This window comes from Cavia porcellus, unplaced genomic scaffold (assembly GCF_034190915.1).
Source record: "Cavia porcellus strain 051 isolate PalLab524CR breed Dunkin Hartley unplaced genomic scaffold, mCavPor4.1 scaffold_34, whole genome shotgun sequence".
NCBI classification, from domain to species: domain Eukaryota; kingdom Metazoa; phylum Chordata; class Mammalia; order Rodentia; family Caviidae; genus Cavia; species Cavia porcellus.
The window spans coordinates 13,496,342-13,516,184 of record NW_026947517.1 but is presented as its reverse complement, the minus strand read 5'-3'; the positions used below and the strand labels follow the sequence as shown (position 1 = coordinate 13,516,184).

At 40.5% G+C, this 19,843-nt stretch overlaps 1 long non-coding RNA gene across 1 annotated transcript; it reads left to right on the top strand.

Annotated features, from left to right (window-relative positions):
• Positions 1 to 386: 386 nt before the first annotated feature.
• Positions 387 to 19,247, top strand: LOC134474680 (uncharacterized). The gene is made up of 3 exons (XR_010045557.1): positions 387 to 666; positions 11,347 to 11,441; positions 12,352 to 19,247. It is a non-coding gene; the product is annotated as an uncharacterized LOC134474680 (long non-coding RNA).
• Positions 19,248 to 19,843: the final 596 nt, after the last annotated feature.

Below are 19,843 nucleotides of genomic sequence, written 5' to 3'. Positions count from 1 at the left end.
ATGTGCTAGTGAATTTAGCTGAGGAGAATTTAGTTGAATATTTTTGTGTATGTTCATTAAGAATATTGGCCATTAGAGCATTACCATTTTTTTAATGCATTATGCTCTGGCTTTGTCATCAGGCTGACTTCGTCATCTAAAAGGAATTGGTGGTGGTTCCCTTCCCTTGAAAGACGTGAAAAATGACACTGGGGCCGGTTAGGGCCAGGTCTTTTATTTCAGGTTTTGTACCATTACCTGCCTGCAGTGTCTCCACCTCCTGACCTGCTTCCTGTAAACACCTATCCTGCTCCACAGCTGTGGTGAATCCACATGTGGCAGTTGAGATCTCACCTCGGTGGAAGACATTCAGTCAAGGTAGGCTCTGAAACATGGTGATCTTCTCATACAGAGTTTCCCTGGGTGAGACATTGGGTCTCAGGACTGCAGGGAGGAGCTCTGGCAGCAGGGTCACCACAGTCCTCTCTTATCCAGCATGCAGTGTATGCTGTTTGCTGAGAAGCTGACTGATGGATCAGGAGTCCTGGACCTGAGCCTTTCTTCCAAATGTTACAATACCAGGTGCTGTGGTGTCCTTCACATCTACATGGTCCATCTTCCCCCGACTTCAGATCTCAACAGAGATTGAGCAGCCCCAGGCTTCCCCTTCCAGGCTCCAAATCTTTGGTGAGTTTTAGTGTGAATTTTATGATCAGGAAATTCAATTTATATATATTTAACCTGCAAATTCCACTTCTATGGCCTCATTATACAAAATGAGATTGAGAGACACCCTTGATCTCTTCTTATTCAGTTATGAGTGTGGATATTAGAAACCATGAATGTACCACAGCAGAGCTGCTCAGTCAATTATACTATTATAGTCACAGAAAATGCTGAAAGAAGGCCATGTGCTAGGCCATGTCCTGGATCATACCTAAGATGATAGAAGAGCTCATAGCCTGGCCCTCTCTCCACCCAACAATGAAGAGACCCAGGCTTGAATAGCAGGTGAGGACAGAAGAGAGGAGATCCTGGAGGGCAGACTACTGAACCTGGGGGGAAGCCTTTTTGGTGTTTTTTTCCATTTTTCCATTCCATTGCATTATTTGTAGTGTTCTATTCAATACTTTTTATTCAAATCAGTTGATATTTAATTGTGGCTAATTTTTTGAATAGGTATGTGAAAATGGATGATTTAATTTCATTATATACACTGAAAGTTATGCACAATACAGACACTTCAAATATCACTGTAAATATAAAATAAGGAGGCTTGGTATTCAGCAAGCCAACACATCACTCACAACTAACTTCTAAAAATTCCAACACATAAAGCCATGAGGATCCTGCTGTGGTGGGTGTCCCTGCCCTTCCTACCATAAAAGCCACCATGCTGACCTGTGTCTGCCATAGGACAATAAGTGTTTTTCTTCAGTGTCTATTTTCCAGCAAGGAAGTCCTGAATCTTCCTGCTTTCAGGCAGCCCAGGGAGTGTGCAGCTTGCACAGGAGCCTAGCACTGCCTGCCTTACAGCCTTTCCCCCCACCTCATCCATGCTGCAGCCCTGCAGGCAAGGGAAGGAAGAGCAGCCAGGATGCAGCAAAAACTCTGATTCCTCAGCCCCAGGGGCCTCAGTTCCTGGGTCCTGATCTCAGCCTCCACCAGGATTCAGGTGCTATCCGGAATTCATCTGGCTTAGTGGGCAGGGCACCCAATCTGCACCTCTGGGGATGAAGACCATGAAGACCACTGTCTTCATTGACCCTTCTACTCTGGAATTTTGCTCCTATCTTTGAGACTGAGGCAGTGGCATTGGAACAAAACACAATATTGCCATTACATTTCTTTTTGTTGTCATTTTTTTCTGGCTTCATTGTTTATTTAAGCATATATTTAGAACTGCATTTTGCCAAAAAACTTTTCCTTGTCTTTTCACTCACCAGTTAACAGACGTTTTTGCAGATTTCTACTGTAATTCAAACCCTATGTGCTTGGATTCTGAGAATCCACTCTCAAGATGGTAGAATGAGGGAAACAAAGCAGAAACTGAACTTGGGGACACTGCTGTGCCTTCCAGTATTTTGTACAGCAAACCCTGATTCATGCCTGTTTACCCATAACATATGAGCTTCAGTACCAACTGAATCTGCCACTGACAAATAAGTTTCCTGCATTTACTTCAAACAAACTCATTTCCCGTCAAATTGCTAAGCACATGTTCTAAGGATTCTTACACCCAAACTTCAAAAATAATTTCCAGTAAACAAGAGACTGCTATCCATCCTGAAATCATAATGGGATTTTATGTAAAGACATAGTCTGATCCACACCCAGGCAATCATGACCTGAGAGGGGCAGAGATGGCTTGTGCAGATAGAAACACCTTGAAATTGTCACCCAGTAGCAGCATCAAGCAGGGAACAGAGCTGCTGAACCTTCACATTTTGGGGATGGAATCGTCTATTGGGTTTTGCCTTGGGATTACTGAGGTGGATCAGTAAATCTAGGTTGCTGTAGTGCAGTGCCAAAGGGAAGTCATGTCCATGTGTGATTTATTTGGAGTTATTCTTTTGCAATTGTGAAATCTGCATGCATGAGGTTTCACACCTCTGCCATTGCAGACTCACCCACAGGCATTATTTCCATGACTTGTAAAGGGTCAGTTTATTTACACAATATGCAGAATGCTGTTCTCAGCCTTGTTTTTCTCAAACTTGTACATTTTCCATCATTTCTTCAAAGGAAGCTAAATGATTTAATTAGAGCAAACTTCAATTGTGTTGCCATGCTTCTGTGTGATGTCCTTGCTGACAAACCTGAAAAGGAAGTGAGGTGGACCGGCTGGGGGTTCAGCTCCAGATGGATACTCTACTCAGCTGTGTCAGTCACGGCTGCCTCTCACCTGATTGGCCACTCTGGCATCCAAATGCCCTTGCTTGGTGTTGTCCCTGGTCTTGGGAAGAATTGGTTTGCAGTGTAGACTCCCAGCACACTGGTTAGCACATGAAAACCCTTGCTGTGCTATGAGTTTTTCACTCCTAGACCTGCAGCTCTATGGCCCTGGCCAGAGTTCCCTCCAACAATCATGCACAGCATTCTCCAAACAGCTCTCCTGTGCATGCTCTACGTGAAGGCTAGGGAGTGTCCCAGTTCCTTCCTGCTTCAAACAGTACTGTGAATCAATCCCTTGAAAATAAATCTTGAAAATTTGTGTAGCATTCCTTGTTGGAGAAACCTCTTTTCTTAGTCCTGTGAGGTCTAAGGATGGCTCCATACATAGCTGTGATGGGAGCTGTGGGACAGCACTCTTCTCTGCCCCCAATGTTCTCTCCAGTGCTGTTCAGATCCTGCCTTAAAATGTGCCATTGGATGGGGACACAGAGCATCTCAGTGATTTGTGACTGCGTGAATCAACTTTGGGAGGCTGAATGTTTTCTGCACCTGTTGGCCACAGGTGGTGATTTCCTTTTGAATTACAAGACTTTCTCACTTCTCTCACAAAATGGACTGGTGAGACCTCTTTTACTAGGGTAATTGAAACCCCAGGAAGATGAAGCACTTTCATCACCAATCACAGCACTAAACAATGAACCAACCACAGATGCTAGGTTTAGTTGCCTCTGTGACTTCATGAGACTTTGATGGGAATACCCAGATACAAACCATATCACCTTCTAAAGTAAATTCTCTGAAGGTACCCATGCTCTGGACTAGAAGATAATTCCTTGACTTAGTCCAGGGTTTATCTTATTTTATTTTATTAATTTATTTTTTAAGACTCTCACTATGTAGTTCAGGCTGGCCTTCAATTCACTATGTAAATTAGGCTGACCTAGAACTTGCAACAATCCTCCTGCCTCAGCTTCCTAAGTGCCAGGATTACATGCATGTACCATCACACCCAGCTATTGCTTGTTAAGCTGTATTTATTGATTTACTTGAGAATACTCAATTTAGTTATCTCTGTTATACTTCAGTATACAAAAATGCTAATAAATATAATGAAATTCAAGCCCAATGTAAACAACTTAGCAACTTAGCAAGGCCCTCTCTGGGAATAAATTATGATAAAAGGACCAAGGCACTGGATTCAATCTTCAGCACTGCAAAAATTAAATCTATAAATAAACAAAATTGCTTGTTAGTATATCTATAAGTAAATAAAGCTTCTGTGGGTAGTCAGATGAGAAGTGTTTTAAAAGCAATTTTATTTCATTATAATTGACATACAATGAACTTACAGGTTTAAACTACAAAATTGGAAGAATCTTGACATGGGCCAGGGATATAGCTCAGTGGCAAAGTGCTCCCTGGCAAGCACAGGGTCCTGAATTTGGTTCCTGGTACCAAAAGTAAACAAAACTAAAACTAAAAACAAAAATCCTCTAGGAATCTGGTCATACATGAGCCCCTTGAAAATTGTCAACAAAGTGGTGATGTATATGTCACCTTCACATTTTCCTTTTGGTACTTTATAATTGCTTCCTTCCTGCATAAGCAATGTGTCTGCTTTTTGTCTCTGGGAGACACTTTGTATTTTCTAGAGGTGACAGGTCTGTAACCACACAGGATGCAGGATTTTTTTTTTGTTTCTTTGTTTTGGGAGGAGCTGGTAGGGTTTATTCAATCCTCATAACCATGTTAGGTTTCCCAAGTGCTGCTCCTTGTCAGTGGCTGACCCATCACATCCCACTGTGTGGATGAACCACAGATCCTCATGTGTCCATCAGCTGAGGCCCCTGTGTGGTGTTTCTAGTTTTGATCTCAAAATAAAGTTGCTGTAGTCCTTCTTGTGTTTGTATAGCTGTAGCACTGATTTCCAAGGGGAAGATACTTAGTGTAAAGTTGAATATTTCAGGTCTTGCATGTTTAAGTCAGAAATTGCTTAACTGTCTTTCAAGTAGTTGTTCAAAGCAGAGTAAAGATTTCTGGCTCTTCCCGTGAGTATTTTTAAACCCTGTTCTTTTTTTAACTCTTGTTCATTTATTTTTCAGTCATTTTCAGTTCATTTTATAAAATTTACCTAAGGTAAGTTTATTTCTATAACATAAAATTCAGCATTTTTGACTTTGTATAGAATTTTAAAGTTGGAAAAAGCCCCAAATACTGTATATATGCACATATGTAAATCACCTATAATTTTAACATCACAAAACTTCTGCTGTGTGATGTTTAACTTCATTGTCAACTTGATGGGCTTGAGAGCTGTCCAACTGATTAGTAAAGTGCACTTCTGGGCTCATCTGTATGGGTCATGGAGGAATGACGCTAGCTAATCCATCTGGTCTCTGGCTCCTTCCTCCCTGGCACTGTCCCTCTACTCTGCTTCCTAGCCACCATGGATTGCTTAGAGCACTATACAAGAATGTAAATATGAGATAACAAACTGTAAGAATTGTACAACAAAAACAGTGGTTCTCTGCTCTGCTCCACACTGACTACCACTCTTGCTGATGTCTTGAACATGTACATTCTCTGACGTTGGGACCTCATCCAAAAAATCTTCCTTGAGTTCCCAAAGCAAGCCAACAAGTGCTCCCACAGTGCCCATGAACAGCCCATGTATCCTTCAGCCAATTCTTCTGCATTTCCAAGGAGAACATGGCCCTTTTGTGTTCTCCCCATGACTCTGCAGATGGCCATTCTAATCCTACTTCATAAATCCATTATGTGTCTCACACACAGACAGACACACACACACACACACACACACACACACACACACAAATTAAATCTGATCCTCTAGTGAACCCTGACACAAACTGCCTCTAGCTATCTGTGCAACCTCCCATGCACAATTTCATGCCTCACTCATGTGAAAAATCCAAAGCAGAACTGTAGCAGTGCTGTGCCAAGTATAGGTTAGTTAACAGAGGTGTTGGTATGAGGCCTACTGGGTTAAAATTCTGTCCACTCGTTTGTCATTGGAAAAGGTATTAAATATTGGTGTCTCGGCTCACACAGCTATAAAAATGAAGATAATTCCTAACTCCTACTCTTGGAAGAATTAACATATGTAAAGCTCCTCAGAGAGGCCCTAGCCTTACATCTGTATGTGTTACATATGCTTGTTAGTATATTAACATGTAAACATATTTTTAAGTTATGAAGACATCAGACGATGGTTACCAAAAGCACTCATTTCTCTGTAATAAAAGAAGGGCAACAGCGCAAATAACAATGGCATCTGAGCACTTGCTGTATGTTAGGAACCATGGGAAGACTCTGCAGGGTTTTCATTGGATCTTCACAACAGTGCCAAGAGAGGAGTATTGCCATTCATCACAGTTTGTTTTTTTAATGGAAGTAAACACACAATATTTCAAAGCAAAATAATAGGGGAATAACAATAGTGGAAATTGAGGCTTCCAGAAGAGAAGCAGTTTACCTAAGGTGTCAGGCCCGGGAAGATTTGAATCCAGACATCTATAAATTCCAAGCCTCAGACTCAGTCCACTCCTCTGCTTCCTCTCACAGTAGGCCCGGGGCTGAGTCTCCCAGAAGCTCAACCTGCAGCCACACCCAGCGTCAGGGAAACCCTAACCCCCACTGCCACGCCCACTGCCTCATTCTTGCTTCCTGCAGGGCTCTGCACCTCCTGGGTCCCAGCTTCTGGCCCGCCACTCACTTCGCTTGGCCCAACCCCCTGGCCGCCAGCGAAGATTACACTCCACCCGGCCCAACCTGGGCGGCCAGCGCCCAGGGATGTTCCCTAGCCACTGGCCTCCACATCCCACTCAGTCCCGCCCCGCCCCGGCCTCACTTCACAGTGGATGCACGGAGTGGCCATTTTGCTGCTAGCGACCCCTTCTGGAGACCTGAGCACTCTTCCTTCCTTTATTGTCCTAGGCTGTGGCTGGGCTGGGACTGGGGTCTGGGCCAGGTAGGCGGGCGGCAGCCGGTGTTGAGTGGCGGCGCTGCCCGGTGGCCCCAACTTTAGCGGCACATTTTCCCTTGGTCGGGGTTTCGGGGAGGCGGCGGGCACGGCACTGGGGCGACCTAGCCTCAGGTCTTCAGGGCCCTCTCTTCTTTCCTCCCTCCTCTCTGTCGGGGTCCACATGGCCAGGCCTGGCACATGGCCCGGGAACCTTGGCCCCCCCAGGTGCTGTTGGGAGCCCAGCCCTGGTGTGGGACCTGTGGCAGGGTGGCTCAGGGTCTCACATGGCCTGTGCTGTCACTGAGCCTGGCTATGCTGAGCCGCGGACATTTACCCCTTTCAAAAGGTGAATTTCATTCCATTCAAAGCTCCTGCAGAGACAGAGGACTGAGAAGTTACAGTAAGAAAGCAGTTATTATTCTACCTGCACATACTTTGTCTCCAGTCCATTCCACTGATAAGGGCTTTCTGCTTGTTTTAATATTGGCTCCTCTTGGGTGTTTAAGCTTTGTGAGGAGTCTGGATGTGGCATGGGGCTTTGAGGAATGAGGAAGTGTGATCAACAATTTAAAAATTTAAATCCACAAATAAAAATAATTCACCCACATTGTTGAACCTGCTGCAGAATACCCATCTTGCCCGTAATCAGCTGTCTCTAACCATACTACTCATTTCTGCTCACATCATTTATGTATTTGCGTAGAGTTGAATATTTATATTATATGCATAGGTAGAGTTTTACTTAGTTATCCTGTTACTGACCATGTACACAAGTCTAGTTCCTCTTAGAAAAACTGCGTTGAGCATATATCTTTTTTCTTGGGTAAATTCCAGACATTGGAAATAGTAAATCAAAGTTCTGTGTTCTTTCCCTGGCACTTGATATGAATTGCTTCGTAGACAAGACATGTTAACAATAGACACCTTGCAAAATTTAGGTATTTGCCCAATTATCTGGAGAAATTTGGAGTTCAGCAAGGTGTGGAGCCATTTTCTGTACCAGCTGAGAGGCCACACAACCTACTGTTGGATTTTATTTTTAACTGATGTACCATGTTCATCCTTTTGTTTTTATTGACTCTATTCTGTTTTATTTCATTTGGTTTTATCCTCTTTACAATTAAAAAAACACTTTCTTGCAAGGCATGGTGGTGCATGGCTGTAATCTCAGCACACGAGAGGGTTAGACATGAGGATCACAGGGAGTTCAAGGCTAGCCTGAAATACTTGTTGAGTCAAGGTCAGCCTGCAGTACATACCAATACCTTCTCTCAAAGGAAAATAAAAGAAACAAAAAAACACTTTTTTCCTCTTTTTCATTTTAATGTAGCACAGGTAAATATTAATAAAGTATGAAAACACTTTTATAAATAGATTAAATTTTTTCATAACAGAATAGTGGTTAATGCACTGTGTTCAGTGATCACAGCAATTTCTGTATGAGCTATATGCCCATGCACTTTACAAATGTGTTGTTGCTTTTTTTTTAAGTTTTGAGACAGTCTCTAAATAATTTACTGACCTTTCCAAGTTGGGTTTAAACTTGTGGTCCTCCTTCCTCACCCTCTCAGAGTGCTGGGAGTACAGGTATAGGATATCCTCCTTTGGTAATTCACAATAATTATGAATGTTTGTGGGGTAACATATCCTCTTGATCTATGGCTCCTTTGTAGAAAGAATCAGTCCAGTTAATGTGTCTACCACCTTACTAACCTACAAATACTTTCACAGTGACTATAACTGCAAATCCCATTTTTTAGCAGTTTTGAAAGCTAGCCTTCTTATTTACTGTGGTCACCATGCAGTTTAATAATCATTGAAAATTTCTTCCCCATTGTTAATGAGACTTTGTATTCTTGGATGAAAATCCTCCTTTCCCCATCCCTCATTGAACTGATCATTCTTTAAAATCAAAGTGCCCAAGAAAGATGTGGAGGCTCAAGCTGCTTGGGGCACACTGCTCTCCAGAAAGATCAGGTGATGGTGTTCTGCAGCCCTTCAGCTGGCTTCCATTTTTTTCCCTTAACTCAATTCTGGGAATTGAATGCAGGCCCTTGCACTGAGCTACAGTAAATTCTCTTTTTAAATTTATTTTTTATTTTGAGTCAGGGTTTGCATAAGTAAGTACACTGCTGAGATAACATTCTTGGGCATAGATTCTTACATGTCTGTGTGTGGACACACACTGATGTCAGAGACATTTCATTTTCAAAACCAAGATCCTCCATGCACACATTCTTCTCTCATCCTTGTATTATTTCATGATCAGTTTCCTTGTCCTATTTCCCTGTGGGCACAGAGAGACTGAGCTCAGCATCCCAGCAACTTTCCCTGGTTCTCGTGACCCACTCTGATGCCTTGAACTCACTATGGGAGTGTAGCAAGCCTCCCAGGTTCCTCCTGCTTTAAACAGTGCTGTGAACCACAGTCTTGAACAGAAAGCTTGAAAAGTTATGCGGATCTCTGTGTGGGTTAAATCTCTATTGTGAGCACTGCAAGGTCCGGGGACACCTGTGTAGAGCTGTGATGGGAGCTACTGGAAAGGGCTCTTCTCTGCACACCATGTTCTCCCTAGTAATGTTCAGCACTTGCCTTAAAACCTGCCATCAGATGGGGACACAGCACATGTCAGGGATGTGTGCCTGCATGAATAAGCTTTGGGAAGCTCAGCATTTTCTAAATTTGTTTACATGTGATGATTCTCTTTTGAATTACAAGAATTTTTCATCTCTCACAGAATGGACTCATGACACCACTTTGTCACTTCTAATAGAAAATATTTATCTGCCTGCTGCTTGCAAGCAAAGATTTCTTATTGTGGATTCTACATTATTCTTGTTTCTGTTTTTTTCAAATGTAAAGAATTAGATCTTTCTCTCTTCCTTGTACCACTGAAATCATGGGAAAGCTTTTCCAACATGAAAAGATGAGTAGATAAATAATAGTCTTCACATTTTACCTATACATTTTGGTCTACCTGGGATTTTCTCTTCTCTCGAAGAGCAATAGCAGCCAGTCTCCTCTAGGAATATTTGGCCAAACATAATCTGATGCATGAACATTAAAGACCCAGAGTGTTAAATCACAGGGTGAAAAAGTCAGAGTGGGTGGGGAGTAGCAAGAGAGTACAAGGATATGGAAGCGTCCAAAACTGAGCAGAGTGCTGGAACTCAATGGATGTGGAAAGTGTACAAATTGGTGATGTGATGATGTGCTACTGAATTGAATATATTGAGATGCATGATATCTTAACTTTTAATTAAAATTACCTTAGAATTTGATGTTGAGAATATAGACATAGGAGTAAAAATCAAAATTGAAAGAAATACAGGGGAGAGGTTACAAGGGGATGGGAAAGTAAAAGCAGGTGTTTTGCAGGACTTGGCCCTAAGTGGAGTTCAAGACATCTATCATGGAATGAGTAAAAGTGTCAGTTATGGAATTCCTTAAGACAGGGTGTCTGACCTTAGTTTTCACTTTGATCCCAGAGCTGGTGAGGTCATTGGAGGTGCAGATGTCCAAAGCTCTGCATTTGGGACTTGAGGTTAGTCAGGTACCAGCCCTACATCAGCAGAAGTAGAACAATCACCAACTGTTCTTGCTTCTTGCAGGCCCTAGAACCTCCAAGTGCCTGTCACAGACAACTCTGTGCACAAATCCACCCCAGCAAATTTCCCATTCAGCTTTGACCAACTCATTTTTGCATGCCTCAGGTTTGCAGGAGGTCCCAAGACTGGCAGTCTTTCTCCTTGTCAAGTGTCTCATGCACTCCTCAGAGGTCCACAGGCCAGAGCCAAAATCTTCTGAAGGCAGTGCTCAGGTTCAGTGAGCTCAGGCTTGTCCAATTCCGCTGGGACATCTTGTAGAATTGGACACCAGCCTCCTGCTCCAATTGCAGAGAGTCCAGCCCAGCCTTCTCTCTGCCTTGAATGGTACAGTGCTGTCCCAGGAAGCCTTCCCCTGCTGATAGTAGTCCCTAAAAGTGCTGTGACCACCTGTCCTCCGTTCTTTACGAAAGCATGAAATCCATCTTCCTTTCCCACCCTCGTGGTTGTGTCTCTGTGAGAAAGAGAATGGTGTCTACAGTGTTACTCTACTTGAGCTTACTCTACAGGTTTGCTGCAATGTAAATATCTGTGAAGTGAGTAGTCAGAGGGAGTGTGTTCTGCCTGCCATCCCTTCCTCTTCAGTTCATATAGTGATGCATCATTCCATTATGTGTGCCTTCTGGGCACACCTCTTCCTCTATTATGTGTTCACATATACAGAGTCCAGGAAGTTAGGCACATTCACAGTAATGTGGATAGTACCTGATCTGTTCTTTAGAGGGAGTTGTGTCCTGGATAACATGGAATCACAAGAGAACAGTGGCTACATTTGCTCTGGTCATTGCATCAGGGTCACAGCCTACTAAATTGGTGGTTAAAGGCACTCACCAGCTCCTTTTATGATGTCTGTGTGAACCTGTGTCCTATGTTATCCCCCAGAGATTCCTGCTGTGGATACCTTGGAAGCCTGTGGAATGACTCTCCGGTGTCCTTCACAATGAAGAGAACAGCTTCACCCAAGTGACAGATCCATGGTAGGAGGCAAGGCTTCCCCAAGGCTAAGAAAAACCAGCAGTGCTGACAGGGTCACAGTTCTGAGGAGAAAGATCTGGGTTTAGACCCAAATCCTCCTCCTGATTTCCTACATAAACCTAGACAAGACACCATGCCTCAGGTCTTTCACAGAGTGTCCTCATGCACTATAAAGGTCATCCTGGCATCTACTTCCTAGGGACATTATCACCAGTCTGAGATGACAGTTTGGCTGGTGGCTGGTGTCTTGTGTACATAGTGTACAGAATTAGACGTTAAATCCAGTAACAGGTGCAATGAATGTGGAACACAGTGCTGCCTGGTGGTAGAAATGACACTGACTTCCTGGATATATTCCTGGTGGCATTGTGAGGGGGCAGAAGTTCTTCAATTCAATCATCTTTATGTTCCCTAAGCATCACAATCTCTGCTATGTACTGGTGCTATGGCCTCGAGTCAGGACCTCACACAGGCTATGCAAGCACTATGGATGGATTTGCACCCCCAAATCTTCTGGCATTGCTTTTACATTCACAACTGTTTGAATTAGCACTCCCATGACCTGACTCCTACTCAATAGCTGAACGCTGACCTTCTCATGCCAAAAGCTGAGTAGCCCATTCCCTACATTATGGGCCTCACGTAGTGAATTATTATTGTTATTATTATTATTATTATTATTATTATTGTTATTAGAGTTGTTATTTTGCATTAGCAGTGCTGAAATTAAGCCCAGGGCCTCATGTATGGTAAGCAAGTACTCTACGCTGAGCTCTCTCCCCAGCTTCTGACTTACTCTTAACTAACTGAATATGGCAGATAGCATGTGATGTGAATACTAAGGTTCACGCATTAAAATAACTGTTATGCATCTTCTGTTCTTTCCCTCTTGTGTTCTCTCTTATATTTCAGTACTCATTTTTCTCCATCTCTGGATCTCTGGCTGTGGGGAAGCTACCGCTGTCTCTGAAGATTGCAAGAGGAGAGGCTGATGAGCTTTGAGTGAGAAAAGGGGAAACACTCCAAAAGGAATCAGGCTTTTGCCTTGGATCCTGCCTGTAAGCAAGAGGCAGAGCCTGAGAGCAAATTTTGCCCTAGTGCCATCTCCCCTTAGTCTGTCTTCACAGAGATATGATGGTAACAGACCCAGCAAAGCCTCCTGGATTCCTGATACACAGCAACTCTGAGAGAACAGAGTTTATCTCTTATATGAACTGACCTGTCTTCTATCACATGTGTCTTGTCATATTTTGAAAATGTATGTAATGACTGGACAGAATTTGACCTCTCTGCCTTCTTTCACCAATCATAGTCATTAAAGATTATGTACAGTGAGATTTCTGTACAGTATTTTCCTATGGATTTTCTTTAGTAGGTTCTCACTTCATGGTTTGCTGTGATTTGTTTATTCATTCAAATGTTATTGGATATTCACATTGCAGTTTTCAGTTGTTGGAAACAAAGTTGAAGTGAATATCTTATAAAATTCTCTTCATGATGTAGAGGATTGTACACACAGAATCCTAAGATAGTCAGATGAGTTAATCTGAAATAAATGCCAAATGGTATCTGAAGTGAATGTACCACAAGCAAGACAGAAGAAATTTCCTTCGTGCACTTCCTCACCATTACCAGTGTGTTTTGAACAAAAATGAAAGTCTCCCTTGTGCTCTTCAAAAAATAAACAGGGTTTCTCTTGTGGGATGAATATTCACTTACCTGATAATTGACAATGATAGGAGGCATGTAGAAACTGGAAAGGGTTCATGTGACTGCCTAGTGCATGTTGAAGGCCTTAGAAGTGATAGACTTGTGAGTCTGCTCGAGGACTTGGAATCACAGCTGGCTCCTGTGAAAGTCACACTGCAGGACCCAGGGAGTACAGGCTTCTCCTGAAGTTAAGGCCCCATGACTAGGACAGTTCTTGTGAGAGTTACTTTGTATTGCATGACAGGCCTATGACTTGACAGAAGATGGAGGTGGAGGAGCCCCTAGCCCAAGCAGGGGGACTGTTCCTCTCTGCCCATAATACATGTGTACAATCTAGACAGCTTTGGAAAATGGGAGCGTCCAAAAGAGTTAAAGCAAAATGTGGGTGAAACAGTCACACCATGTGTGTTATACCTATGGGAAAATGACAAAAATAAAAGGCAAAATGCAATCTCAAACATCTCATCCATCAGGAGCAAGAACAACCGACATTGAAATAGAGGACTTTAAAAGTCATAAATCAGAAACTTCAAAGATAGCAAATGAAGTAAAGAAACAAATCCATGAAGCTATAGAGGAAATCAAATTAGAAATAATGTCTCATGTAAAGAAATAACAGAAGTAACTACTGTAGTAAACAAGTTACTTAACATAGCAAGAGAAGAAATTGATAAAACAAAAAATACAGGAGCATGGTAAATTGAAACTATGAATGAACAATGTAGAAAACAAGCAGAATCTACAAAACATATGCAAAGAGATATCCAAGCAACAAAAAAATATATTGAAAGCTGGCAAAACCATTTAAATGAAGCTCAGGATAGAATTTCATAATTTGAAGACAGTATTGCAGGGAGTGATCATGAAAGTGTAGAACATATAAAAATAGCAAAGCATCATGAAATGACAATCCAGCAGCTTCAACATGATGCCAAGAGAAGCAATGTAAGACTAATAGACATCAGTGAAGATGCAGGAGTCAGTGCAAATGACATAACTAAGCTGTTCATATAAATAACAACAGAAAAATTTCCAAACATGAGGAAAATTCTGATATACAAAAAAGTGAGACACACAAAGTCCAAAACAGTCACAACAAACATAAGTCTATGGTCAAACATATAATAATTAAGGGACATACAGCTTAAAAACAGAATACTAAAACTGTTAAAGACAAGACACAACCCACCTGTCCAGGAAAGACTATGATTACCATTAAGGCAAACTTTTCAGCACAAACCTTCAGGTTAAGATGAGCTTGGAGTGAACAATTTCAAGCCCTAACAGAAAACAACTTTCAACCTAGACTGATGTACCCAGAAAAAGTGTCTTTCAAATTTAATGGAGAAACAAGGTACTTCAATGACAAAGAACAAGTGAAGAAATTCATGCCCACCAAACCAACCCTAGAAGGATTACTGAAAGACATGCTAGATAGAAATAAAAATGACCACAATCTCCAGAACAACAGAAAGAAATGACCAGGCTGGGCAAGAAATTGAATAAGGGAGAAAAGCAGGAAATCAACAACAAGAATACAACATGGCAAATCAAGTCAGTACATATCAGTGATATCCATAAAGGTAAATGGGCATAACTCACCTATAAAAAGAAATAGGTTGACAGAATGGATCAAGAAACAGGACCCCACAGTGTACTGCACAAACACATCTTACGCAAAATTCATAGATTAAAAGAGAAAGGATGGAAAACAGTTTTACATGAAACAGGAACCCAAAAAAAAAAAAAGCGGGGTAGCTATTCTGTTTGTAGAAAATGTGAACTTTAAACCTAAAATATTTAAAGGAGATAATGAAGGCCACTAGATACATGTAAGTGAGAAAATGCAAGAGGAAGAATTACAAATATATATGCACCAAATACAGGAGCACCCAACTATATACGCAAATACTAATGGATATGAAAAACCAAGTACAAATATATAATTTGCAGTAGGAGACTTTAACACACCACTGTTAGAGATAGATCAATGAGACAAAAAGTCAACAAAGAAATAACAGCACTGAATAACACCTGTGAGCAAATGGACTTGATGGATGTTTACAGAGTGTTCCACCCAACCACATCATAATTTATATTAGAATACATATTCTTCTTAGCTGTACATGGGACCTTCTCCAAAATAGATCATATATTAACCCACACAATGTGCTTAACTAAGTGCAAAAGGAACTAAATTATCCCATGCATAATATCAGAACATATCTCAGTAAAATTGGAAATCAATGGCAAAAAAGTGCAAAGCATTCATATACATGGAAATTAAATAACAACTTTCTGAATAACCAGTGTGTTACAGATGAAATTAAAGGGCAAACAATACAATACTTACAATACAGTGAAAACGCAGATACAACATAGTGTAACCTATGGAGCGTAATAAAGCAGTCCTCAGAGGGAAATATATAACAATAAATAATCACATGAAGAAAATGGAATGAACACAAATAAATAACCTAATGCTACATGTCAAGTTTCTCGAAAAAGAGCAAGTCAAACCCAACACTGATAGAAGAGAGGAAATTTTAAAGATTAGAGCAGAAATTAATGCAATTGAAACTGAAAAAAAATGTTACAAAGAATTAAGGAATCAGTTGGGGTTTATTTGAGAGAATAAACATAATTGACAATCCCCTGGCCAGCCTTATCAAGAAAAAGAAAGAAAACTAAAATCCACCCAATAATGACTGAAAAGAGGGAAATTACTACAGATTCCATGGAAATTCAAAATTTCATGAATACCTACTCTGAAAATCTCTATTCACAGAGAGTTGAAAGCTCAGAGGAAATGGACAGATATCTAACCACATGAACTATCAAAGCTCAATGAAGAAGATAAAATAATTTTGAATAACCCAGCATCAGCTACTGAAATTAAAAACAATTCAAAAACTTACCAAAAGCCCAGGTACTGATGAACTCATGGCTGAATTCCATACAAACTTTAGAGATCTAACTTCAATACTCCTTAAACTCTTCAATGAAATTGAAAGACAATCAGTCCTCCCTAACTTCATTCTTAGAAGCAAGTATCACTCTGATACCAAAATCAGAAAAAGACCCAACCAATAAGGAGAACTAAAGGCCAGTCTCACTCATGAACATTCATGCAGAGATTCTCAATAATATATTAGTAAATAGAATGCAGCAAATCAGCAAGAAGATTATACACTATGACCAAGTGTGAATACGTCAATAAATGAAATACTCCACATTAACAGAGCCAAAACTAAAAATCACATGATCATCTCAAAAGAGGCATAAAAAGCTGTTTATAAAGTCCAAAACCTGTGCATGATGAAAAGCCTACAGAAACTTGGAATAGATGGTATCTACCTCAATCTCATAAAGACCATTGATGGCAAACCTATGGCCAACGTTATACTAAATGGACAAAAATTGAAAGCCTTAACACTAAAATCAGGAAGAAGACACAGATGTCCACTATCACAACTCTTCAATATAGTTCTGCAAATATTATTCAGAGCAATGAGACAAAAGGGTGAAGTAAGAAGAATAAAAATAAGTTAAATTATCATTACTTGCAGATGACATGATATTTCACATAGAAGACCCCAAAAACTCCATTAGAAAACCACTAAAGGTAATAAACAAATTCAGCAGCCTATCTGGATACAAAATGAATGCTCAAAAAAATCAGGAGCATTCCTGTACCCAAACACCATGAGAGATAAATTATGGAAATATCACCTTTCATAATAGCACCTAAAGTAATGAAATACTTAGTTATCAACCTAGCCAAGAATATAAAAGGGTTATGTGCTGAAAATTATACTACTCTAAAAAAAGAGATTGAGGAGGATATTAGAAAATTGAGGGATATTCCTTGATTGTGCTTAGGAACAACCAACACTGTGAAAATGGCGATACTCCCAAGACTGTTACACAGATTCAATTCAGTCCCAATCAAAATACCATTAACATACCTTGCAGATCAAAAGAAAATATTCCTACAATTCACCTGGAAACAGAAGAAACATTGAATAGCAAAGGCGTTTTTGAGTAACAAAGGCAAGACAGGAGGGGTCTCAACTCCTAACTTAAAACTATACTACAGAGTCACAGTAATAAAAATCAGCATAGTACTGGCAGAGACCTGAGGATCAATGGAATAAATTAGAAGATGCAAACACTACCAGCCACTTTACATTTGACAAATGGGGTAAATATGTTCCCTAGAAGAAAGATAGCCTCCATAATAAATGGTATTGGAAAAATTGGCTTTCCATATTCTGAACACTGAAACTACATGCATGTTTATCACCATACACTAAACTAAAGTGTAAGCAGATCAAGGATCTAAATACTAAAAAAGAAACACTAAATCAACTGGAGAACAAGGTAGGTATAAAACTTGGGGACATTGGGGTTGGCAGAGAATTTGTGAATAAAATGCAAACCACATAGGAAATACTTCAAAGAACCAACAACTGGGATCTCATATTATTAAAACATTTTTGCACTTCAAAAAAAAATCAACAACTAAGTGAAAAGTAAACTCACAAAATGGGAAAGAATTTTAGCAAACAGCCACTCAGACAAAATACTTATATCCAGAACATATAAAGAACTGAAAAACATCAAACCCCACAGATTCGAAGACTATCTCCACAAATGGGCATCAAATATAAACACACAGTTCTCAGACGAAGATATACAAATGGCAAATAAATATATGAAAAAATGTTCACCATTAATGATCATTTGAGAAATGCACATTAAGACAGCATTGAAATTTCCTCTCACTCCAGAAAGAATGGCTGCCATCAAGAAATCAACTGATAACAACTGTCGGTGAGACTGTGGGGAAAAGGAACATCAAGAATTACCCCTGTGTTCCTGGGGTAAATCCCACTTGGTCATGGTGTAAAATCTTGATGATTTGGTGGGAGTATAGACTGGTGCAACCACTGTGGAAATCAGTATTGAGATTCCTTAAAAAACTAGGATTGGATGTTCCATTCAATCCAGTTATTCCTTTCCTGAGTGGTTTCACAGAAAAACTGATAATGTCATGTCACAGTCATATATGTGCACCCATGTTCATAGGAGCACAATATGTGATAGCTAAGACTTGAAAACAACCAAAATGGTCCTCAGCTGCAGAGTGGATGAAAAATGTATTTATATACATTTTTACTACTACTTTGATATAGAAAAGGATGGTCTTGAGTTCTTTACAGGTAAATGGAGGCAACTTGAGAATATACTCATAAGTGAAATACACAACATTCACAATAATAAACATCACATTTTGCATATGGTGTAAAACATATTAAAAAATGACAAAGTAATATGATCCAAAAAGTATAATAGATATTGTAAAGGAGAAAGGAAACTGCTCTTAAGGATATAATGATATGTATAGTGTGTAAGATAGATGTCCATATTACTAAATTTCTGTTAATCATTTATAAGAAAGGTTTTCACTGTAAATGTTTGAGTGTTTAACCACTTTTTATGCTTTTTTGTCACTTTAACAATTATTTTTAAGATGACCATATGTAATGTATCAACTAGTGATTTTATGATGTTAATTTTTTTGAGATCTGTATGCTACCTTTTTTATTGTTTCCTTTAATAAAAACATTTTTAAAAGTAATGGATGTGGAGTTCTCTGCCCTCCAGGCCTTGCAGCAAGACCTGCACATGCAGTGGAGAGAATCCTTGGGATCCACTTCACTCTGGGTGGCCACAAGCTGGACTGCAGTGGGATTAGTTGTATTATGCTTTACCTTTATTGTGGTTGTGGTCTTTGTGTGCATGAGTCCACCCTATGAGTCACTTACAATAAGCATATTTTCCCTGATCTTTGAGGTGGTGGAATGTGGAAAACCACTTCCCATTGTTTCAACCCCAAAGGCTTTGAGGACCTGTATGGAACTGACCCAACTGAATAGCATATGCACAGCATGGACACAAGTCTATAAGCAGAACTTAGCATAGACTGCGATGGATGCGCTAAGGTTTGTGACAGTATGCAAGAATGTAATGCCTAATGATGAGTGATATTTCCAGCCTTGATAATAAAGATGCTTGTTTATTGTTGTTGCTAATGTTGGCTCTGTGTGGTTTCTTCTTCTTTTACCCACTAAAATATCCATTCTCCACCGTACCTCTGAGAAAATCTCATACCACAGACACAGGGAACTTTAATATCCCACAAAACTAAAGCCTCTGTCCCCTGTTCCAAGGCACACATAATATCCTAAAGCCCAAATGTCTTTTGGGGTACAGCTTTAGAAGAGAGACCAAGTTTCATGCCTGCACCTTGAAGATCACTTCCTAAGCCCTGTGAAAAACATCTGCCTCAATTCCCTCCCTCCTCTGTATGCACAGAGCATTAAAGTTCTAAAATTTTCTGACCTTGACCTGGAATGCAGCTACCCAAGCAACAGATGTGCAGCCTTCAAGCAGACTGGTCAGACAATGGGCTCAAATGAGTCAATCCACAGGCTGAAGGTCAAGGACAGTGTTATCTGTTGACCCCACTGTACACAGTGGAGTTACTTACCAGAATATCTTAGCCTCCCTTGATTCCTGAAGTCATGGGGACTCACTTTTCCTGTGGTTCATAGTGTGTTAAAACCAGGCACTGCATTAATGTGTGTTAGGGAGAAACCATGCCCATCACAACCCCTACTGAAATCAG